Raw genomic sequence first — 9834 nt, 5'->3', positions numbered from 1 at the left:
AAGGACTTCTAAACCTTTTCAATGCAGTAACTCCATAGCTAGAGTTGAAAATGGCTTGGGTGTGAGACAATAGTCTGTGTTCTAAAAATCCTTCCGGATTTCTCACAAATTCCGCAGCGAAATAATTGACCCTTTAACGCTCTGCTTGTCTCTTTCGTTCTCTCTCTGGCAGCTTTCTGCCACAAGTTAGCACATTTGAAACCTACAGTTTCCTACAACCTATGGCCTCAGCCAGAGACACACCAGTAGATTATTGCTTTCTGTGTGTCACAGCATTTGTATCCATGTGGAGGTTCCCTCGGGGTAGAAGCTGTAAACTGCTCAAGTAGATTACGAGCTTGCATTGACCTCACCTTATCAATGTGGCAAGCCCCTGAGCTATGTTTGCACAGTTTTCACTGAAGACGCCCGCATCTCATTTTCTTCTGAAAACAAGAGGGGATCTCTGGGTACTGCAGACAGAGCACCGGTGACATTTGGACTGTCTCTTCCATTGTTGAATTGAATAACATGGTCTGTTTTGAGGACTTTCAGTATAAGTATATAAGTATAAGTATATATACTCTTTTGATCCTGTGAGGCAAATTTGGTCTCTGCATTTATTCCAATCCGTGAATTAGTGAAACACACTCAGCACACAGTGAACACATAGTGAGGTGAACCACACACACTAATCGCAGCGCAGTCAGCTGCCTGTGTACAACAGCGGCGCTCGGGGAGCAGTGAGGGGTTAGGTGCCTTGGTGTGTGAGTGTGAGTGTGTTTCACTAATTCACGGATTGGAATAAATGCAGAGACCAAATTTGCCTGAAGAGCAAGGCACCTAACAGCCGTGCCTACTGGTCGGGATTCGAACCGGCAAACCTCTGGTTACAAGTCCGAAGCGCTAACCAGTAGGCCACCGCAAAACAGAACATGACATGACAAAACACAACATCAACATCAGTTGAGGGCTGCAACTTCACTTTTTAAATGACAATAACCTGGCCGGACTACTGTTGTCAGTGATATAAGTATTTGAAATGAACATGATTTTTTAATGTTTAGTGACATATCAGGGCCATTTTATGATTAATTGAAATACATTTCATATGGTTCCTTTAAAGTATATTTCATTTGAATTGAGTTAAAAATTAATTTGTGAATTTTCTATCTTTTTCTCAAAAGTGCACTTTTTGGACCTTCTTAATTCTCAGTAGACAAGGTTGACGTGTGTGCCTACAGCACAAGACCCATGCCCTTGGTTTTAACTTTCCTGCTACCAGTTCTGCTGCAGAATCACCCTTTGACTTCACCTCATATCTCCCTGTCAGGCTCTCTGCACACACATTGAGGTTGGTTTGAAAAGATCCGGACATAAAAGAAAAATTGGTAAGAGCATAATCCTCACAGTTCACATGCACAAGGACATTCAGGCGGGTTTCGATATGCCGCAAAGACATCATTTGACAGAAAAAATAATCTTAGGGGAGGAAAGGCCAAAAAGTTGTGCAAGGGCAATCAGAATACTGCTGGTGGTTTCCATAACTGATAAGGCTATCTCTGTTTAGGAAATTTTGCCAAAAGTCTGTTGCTTTTCTCTTAAAGCTGCAGAGTGCTAATTCTGATGCTTTTTAGCTAAGAAGCTAAAAGGACTCATGCAGTACCCTCTGACCATCAGATCTTACCGTCCAAATCCACTGCCACCCGCTCCTCTCTCACTAAGCACCTATTATACACTGTGCTGCACATGCCAAAATGATTGATGAGCAGGTAGATGAATGTTTGCAAATAGCTGCTCTCCTTAGCGTGTGGGAATAAATGTGTGAAAATTGCCCATTAACTTAAACAGAGCCACAGGCATGGAGGTCAGTTCTGGGGTACAGTGTTCCTAAAAAGTTTGAAGCATAATTGTCCAAAATGTGATCTCTTCACTAACCCAGGCCCAACCCCAATGACCATTATGCCATTATTCCTTCACCAGCATGACTGTGCAAAGTGCACAAAGCAAGGTCCATAAAGTGATTTTTGGTATGAAAGCGCTTGACTGGCATGCAGAAAACATTCTCTACATCGTTCTCTGCACCTCTGGGACAAATAAGAACAGACATTGTGAGCCAGGACGTCTTGTCCAAGATCAGTGCCTGACCTCACACATATTCTGAAGGAATTGGCAAAGTTTTTTTACAGATACGAAAATCTTGTGTAAAACCTTCCCAAAAGAGTGGAAGCTGTTACAGCTATAAATATATCTATGGATTTAGAGTGGGATGTCACTGCAAAAGCACAGTCCCCTCTACATTTGGTTTTGGGTACAGTGAGCAGAAAAAGATCAGAAGATCTGAGACTTCTTACAAGGGAGTATTTGTGTAATTGGTCTGAGAGATAGGTGGACTTACGTTAACTAATCATATCATTATCAGCCTTCCTTTCCACCCGCATTGCCTGCAGACTTATATCAGAAGCCCTATGCACACACACACACACACACACACAGATATTGTCAGGAAATAAGGAAAGCCTTCTGATTGATTGATAAGGTGTGGACTTAGCATAGTTAATAAGATGCAGTGGATGGCTAGCGTTTGAAATAACAGACTCATACCCTCTTCAACATCACTTTCAACAGCACCTTCAGGCAGAGAAACCTACAGATGTTCTTTGATTTTACACAATGATTCTCCCATTTTCTCTCTCTCCCTCTCTCCATGTGTAAGGAGAGGTGAGAAGGTTTGAGTGAAATGAAGGTGTGAAGGAATGTGTGTCTGTGTGTGCGTGCGTGCCAGCGTGCCTGCGTGCCTGCATGTGTGCCTGCGTGTGTGCCTGCGTGCGTATGTGGGTATGGAGGTGAGAGGTGTGTGCATAAGGCCACAGTACGGTGTTCAAAAAGCACTATATTCAACAGCATACTGCTGGATCTCCAGCAGATCTCATTTACCGGTGGTCAGCACATCTACAAAGCCGCAACTCAGAGTCCAGTACATCAATATCCTGTATATTCAATATTCTGTAGGCAGGTGCCTTTGTCCCAGTCAAAAAATTAACCAGCAAAATGTGTCTCCTCGATCACCACAGAATCTCCCCTCTTCTTGTGTGACAATCTCCAGTCCTCATTATTGTCCCAGAAAATTGAATATATGACATGAGTGTTTTTTTCTCTCCTTGAAGGGAAGCACAGACACCAACTAAGATGAACAATGAGTCCCATTGGGAGCTCTTAAAGTGGCGCAATAATTCCCACAGCAATGTGGAACTTGACCATGGAGAATGATTAACAAATTTGATTCACAGGACAGCATTGAATTTCAAAAGATTGCTAAGCTATTCATACAGTGTTGTGAGTGCCTTAATTTTTTTTTTTCTTGTTCCCCAATGTCAAGGAGACAATTACTACCCTGAGACAAAGTGAGCGCTGTGAAAGGTTATACTAATTGTCTGCCTCTCTGCTCTGCAAATCGGAAAAAAGTGCAAAACAACTGACCCGGACCTCATGGAACTCGTGAAACTTATACTGAATTAACTGAACAATTAACTGGATAAGTGACACCTCCTCAAGTCTGTCTTCTCAACACAGTGTCATTAATATTCTCTAAATTGCTCGTAATGCCATGTGCATGTACATGGACAAGGCCGACTGCTAATGTCATGATTCTCATTATGTTGGGAGCTACTCTGCAGCTTTTTATACATCTGGAAGACTTAAAAGGGATGACCATGCATGGCGGAGACAACAGCCAACATTCATTTCTTCTCTTTTCTTTCCTTGAGGCTGTGATATATTGGGTACACGCCAGAAGGGCCCCGAGTACAATGTTGTGCTAATTAAATATCATGGCAAAGGCCGCTGGTCAGCTGACCCGATCTTGTGTCTGGCTGTGGAGATAACGCTCTCGTGCTCGACCGAGGCGGAGGAAGCCAGAGGACAGAGGAGGAGCTGGGGTTTGTATTCTGCCTGATCATTCAATTGTTCTCTGGCCTCACGCTAGGGGATGTATCCAGAAGCTGTACACGTGTTGGAGACCTGTATGGTGGAGGCATCAAATTCTAGACAACAGCGGGGGCTCTGTGTGTGAGTGTGTGTGAATGTGTGAATGTCTGCGTGTGTATAACTGTGATGGACTCGGTTTGCTCCTGAGCTGTGGAAGCTCCTCATTGTGATTCATGGCATTGAGGACTCACCCGAGTGGATGGTCCCCAAAGCTTTGAGCATTCAGAGAGAGACCCAGGAGTCCTGGTCCACACAAAACAAAGACATGGGCGTAGGAGAATGGTCTGATGTGCTCAAATATAAAGGGTCTGACTCAAATAAAGAGGCTTATTTCACATAGTTTGTTTTTTACATCTGTTTATATATGTGGCTTTCTTCTGATGGAAAGATGGAATTCAGGCTATGAGAAATGTTGTGAAAAACTGTGTTAGGCCTAACTAAATTCAGAACACAGCCATAAGGGTTATGTTCTTGCATTGATTATCTGGGTCAATTTCAATGTTGGACCTTTTACATGGCTTATGAAATAAAATGCTGAACTTGGCTGTGTTATATATTTGTTTTAGTTCAAACCAATAATGATAATCCAAAAAAAAAATCTACCAGCAGCACAGAGGTTCCCATGGTAACTTGGCATGTGGACCTTCCTGCACACTGCAAACACGAACACACACACACACACACACACACACACACACACACACACACACACACACACACACACACACACACACACACAGAAAGGAAATCTTGTGAGGATTATTGATGCAGAGCTACTGCAGAGTTACACCTTGCGCAATCGATATTTGATCTCATAGGGCACAGATTATAGAGGCAGCAATTCATTGTTACTAAAAGGAAGTTTTTTTTTAAAAAAAAAACCTTCTGTGACGGCGCCGCCCTTGTTAACTGACAAAGCAGATCTAGATCTAATCCAACTAGGAAACGGCCAAAAATAATTGATCAGAATTCTATTCTTGAAATGAACAAGGGTAAAATGACATTTATCAAATATTTGAACCTCGAAACTGTCTAGCAGATAGCTCTTAAACCATTGCTCAGTCATAGAGATTCTTTATGTTTCCCTCTTTGTTTCCCTCAGCACAGCAGAGCAAGACATGGAGCCCACTGAACCACTTCTTACATCTCTGACAAACCAACACCAGGCAGCCTCTGTTTGTAACTCTGTTTGGGACACAAACACAGAATCACCACCAGTGTGCAGTGGGGCGGCTGTTATCTGTTGAGCTAACTGAAGCGTTTTGCACTCAAGTGCACCATCTAAAAAGGGCCCTTTTAATTGGCGTCTTCGGTGGAGGACTCTTAACATTGGGAGCATGAATTAACTGTGTTCATGGGGCACGGTCAGGGTCAGAGAGCTAGCCTCAAATAGCTGCCCTGCCGGGCTTGTTTACAGTCAGATGAGCCCTTTGCTGCTCGCAGCCTGAATCTGTATGTTGAGTGAAACATACAGGTAAATGAGTTAAATTAGAGATCATCACATATTTATCTCACCAACATCATCAGTATTCTTACACTGAGACATGTAGTAATGTATATGTATAGTTTCACGGTTATATTATATATTATATATATTAGTACACAATAGATTAGTATAGCAATTTTATACTTCAGTTCAGTTTATTCTGTGTCCCAAAAAAGGGCAATTTGGATGCAGCAAGAAGACATCACATGAAGGACATACAACACAAACCAAACCACAATTAACACTGGTAAGAAAACAGCAGCTTCAGTCTGAGTAAAATAATAAATAGTTGCAGAGTTGTGTTGGAGTGAAAATACAAGTAATAAAGAACTACAAGAAATGAAAAAACCAATGAATACTAATAAAGATGAAATAAATAGATAAAGGGGGGGCACACATGTAACAAGGGCTATCACCTCCCCTTGGCTGAGTCAAGTGCCTGTATGGAAAGAGGAATAAAAGACTTTTTGTTTAAGAGTCATGGGGGTGCTAAAACGTAAGCCAGATGGTAATAACATGTATTCTCCATACAGAGGGTGAGTGGTGTCCTTGAAAATAGACATGGCTTTTTTTAAAAATCTGTTTATTAAAAATGTCAGTAGGGCTACTGAACTTCATCATCTTGCTGGCCAATTTTTGAAAGCGCATTTTTATCCTTGGTAGCGAGGTTGCCATACCAGCAGCTGATAGAAAATGTCAGGACAGACTCAATAAAAGTTTTATAGAACAACATCATTAATGTTTTGTCCACCTGGAATTTGGGAAGTTTCCTGAGGGCAAAGAGTCGGTGTTGGCCACTCATCTCTGGCAAAACCTGTGCAAACCAACTCCGGACACTGAGAGCGCGTTTCAAAGAGGAGTGGCATGCTCAACTTCTCCTACTCCTATGACATACCAGTGACTACGCGGACTCCTAATAAAAAGGGTTGAGATTTCAAAGGCCTTGGCTGTAAAAGGAATGCAGTTCAGATAAGTTAAGTGCCAGTCACATCGAGTGAAAGCAGGTGAAATTAACAGTTCACAGCCCATTCTACCCTACTGCAGAGGGGCTGCATTCTAGAGTCTAGGGACCTGTCCTTGGTCCTGAAACCAGCTCCTGCTGCTCTCTGCGCTGTCAGTGGTACTGAAACTAGAGTCCGTCTTTGCAGGCCCCCACATCTGCCAAGCCTTTATGGATTGGGTTCACCAACTGACCTACAATGTAGAACACATCTGCACTATCAGAGAGACAACTTCAATGGTTACACTATTATGCTTGAACCACATTTAGATAAATATAGATTTATTTAATACACTTGAAGGTCAGTTCAGTAAATCACTAGGCATTAGGACCACACTTGGTGATGTATTACAGACATGAATGTCAAAGAGGGTGCTGACTCTGAGTCTGAATCTGTGCCAAAGCCTTTTTTATTCAGCCCGCTCTCTACCATTCTAACTGGGGTGGAGGTTCTGCTATTCTAACTGGTTCTTCACCATGCCACCTACCCGAAGCAGCAGCCTCGGAACCGGAAGGTATTTTTGGCACGTTCATTCTCGCCATTTTTGGACACATTCTGCCATGCAAATCTGTGGCCCTCCCCCACTATGTACAAAGACTTGAGAGCATACTGCAAGATGACATTGAACTCCTTCCTGGGTACAATTGTTATAATGTTTCTTTCAGCTTTGGGGAACAGTGAAAAGCCTTGTGGTTTTGTCTTTTTGAGGAGAATTTGAATGAATAGGATATCAAGGCCTAACAACAGCCTTCACGACCCATTTTATGATGCTGAAGACGTTATGTGAAAAGAATATTTGGACTGGAATATACAGTGTGCGCTCCCAGTGTGACTAAATCATTTCATGCATTTTTTTTAATTTGCTTTGATTACAATAATTAACAGAGAAAATGGCCCCAGCCTCTCATGGTGAAAAGCACATCAAAAAGCATAACCAAGGCCAGAGAATCTCTTGCTAGGAGGTAATGAATGTGCTTTTGGATCAGAGGATCCTGTGAAAGAAAAATAGTTTTTGTTCAAAGCTGTATTGTAATATCATTGTGTGCCATCAATACTTATCTCACTTAAAGCAACACAAATCCATATGTAGCCAATGTTAGACAAACATTGAATATGCTGTTCAGTTGACTGCTAGTCTTCTGAAAAGTTTTTTAAAGAGTCTGTTTGGAAGAAATAACCCTGTTGTAGTGTCAACGTTACCTAAGATGCACACAAACTAAATGCTATCTAGAACTGACGTTTTTTCACTTTCACCCTGCAGACCTCTGTGAAGACTATCCTCTTGCAATGAGATTGATTTCTTTCTTAAAGTCGCCCAGCCATCAGAGGCTTATCTTGATGTGTTCATTTGAGAAAGGGAGCATTGTCAACACCAAGCACTGAAATACAGTATATGCTGTTATATTCTATGCATGTATTTTTAGTCTTTCAGTTTCTCCATAGGAAGTACTTATCACAACTTAGGGTTTCAACTCTCCTGAAGCAAGTGCTGGTGTCCACGGGGTTCTGTCCATTGACATAACCAGAAGGGTAAAAATAATAACCACACACACAGACACAAAGAGAGCCACTCAGCCAGTTGATTGCCAGCGCCATTATGTCCTCCCAACACTCTCCAAAGAATTCCAGTCGCTCGCAATTCATTCCATTAACAAGGGGGTCTGTGGGTTTCCATTCTCCCTTTGATGTGTCATGCTCTAATATGGACTTGTTTTTTAATACGTGTGACAGGATCCCCTTGGCGGCATGAGGAGGACGAGGAAGAGGAGGAGGAGGAGGAGAGACTTATTTACCTCGAGCTGTGAACCCCCCGATGACTACTTTCCAGAGAGGAGACACTACCTCAGAATGCAGGGGCATCCATTTCAGAGTGAGACAGGATTAATAAAAAAAAAACCTGATCTGTGATCGTGAGCATGGGGTGAAACTTGGGTGTTTGAGCCAATCGAGCGAGCCACAGTTTCAGCTCTTTCATTGCTATTTTTGTCTGCCTTTGTCACTTAATATCCAATTAAAATTAATGACAAGCCCATATCCCCATTCACATTATAATGAATAATATTCAGATCATCTTCCAAATGCCCTCTTACAACTTTATAATTTGAGAAGTTTCTTGTGTCTACAATTCCGTCAGTTACCATGTCAACCTCTCCTTCAGTGCATGTTCGTCTCTCCTAGATATTACCTCAGATCACAGGAAGCTTTCAAAGGCTCCCAAATGATCAGGAGACAGGTTGGACATTTAGTTAGGATACCCAGTGTGTAAGCATCATTAATCAGCCAGGTTAGGCCAGATAGCCTCCAAAGAGCCTTCTGTGACATGCTGATTCATGATCTATTTTACAACATCTGCTGCATGCAAAATCAAACTCTTTTTCCAGAGGTTGTCTCCAACTTAACATTTAATCAGTTGTGACAGTATGGCCGCAGGTGGGGCTTACAGAGAGAAAGAAAGAGAGAGAGAGTGAAAGAGAGGAAAATAGAGCCAGATTGAGAGAGAGAGAGGAAGAGAGAGAGAGAAGAAGACAGAATATGAAAGAGAGTGAAAGAGAGGGAGAGACAGACGAAGAGAAAGAGTGAAACAGAGCGACAGAAGGAGAGAGAGATAAGGACGAGACATTAATCAGATATGCAGACAGAGGTCACGTGTCTGGGAGGTTAATGAACTAAATATCAACAGAATAATGAGAGGTTTACACGCGGCCCCAGGAAGCCAGTTTCCAATTTTGCAACCAGCAGGGTTTTAAGCATGTTGTGCAGCCCTAGCTAATTTCATCACAGAGACGGGACTTTGATGCTAAATGCCATTTTGTTCTCTTTGATGTAGACTCTGGAAGTTGCCTCCCCATGGAGTTTTCCATATAGATTGCAGCTAACGACAACAGCGTAAGACAGGTGAGGTGTGGTCACCTGTGTGGTGCGGCAATTATGGTGTCAGTTCCAAACAACAGCCCACCAGGTGCCATTCAAAGCAGTGGGACATGTGGATGCCACTGGGAACGCAATGGCACAGCTGCTAGGGGAACTCAAATTAAGCTGGAATACAAGTGATTGAAGTTAGGGGATGCTTGATGTTTGGAGATCACAGGGAGGTTGAAGGTACACATTAAAGGCATAATAGATTCGTGCACCTGAATGTAAAAAATGCTTTAGCCATTCTAGCACATTGCAAACATGGTGATTTACTAAGAATGTAGTAATCTAAACTAATCAATAAGTATAAAAGGAATAGCACAATAAAGCTAATTACAAACAAAACAAAACACTTACTCGCTCTTCTCTGAAAAATCGCCAAACAGCAAAAAGATTAATGACCCTGTTATAATGGCAGGCTACAGGGCACAAAAGCGAGTGAAGGGTTCTCACAGGAAAAAGGGGGGT

The sequence above is a fragment of the Alosa sapidissima genome, chromosome 16 (genome assembly GCF_018492685.1).
Source record: "Alosa sapidissima isolate fAloSap1 chromosome 16, fAloSap1.pri, whole genome shotgun sequence".
NCBI lineage: Eukaryota > Metazoa > Chordata > Actinopteri > Clupeiformes > Clupeidae > Alosa > Alosa sapidissima.
Note: the sequence above shows the minus strand (reverse complement) of the source record.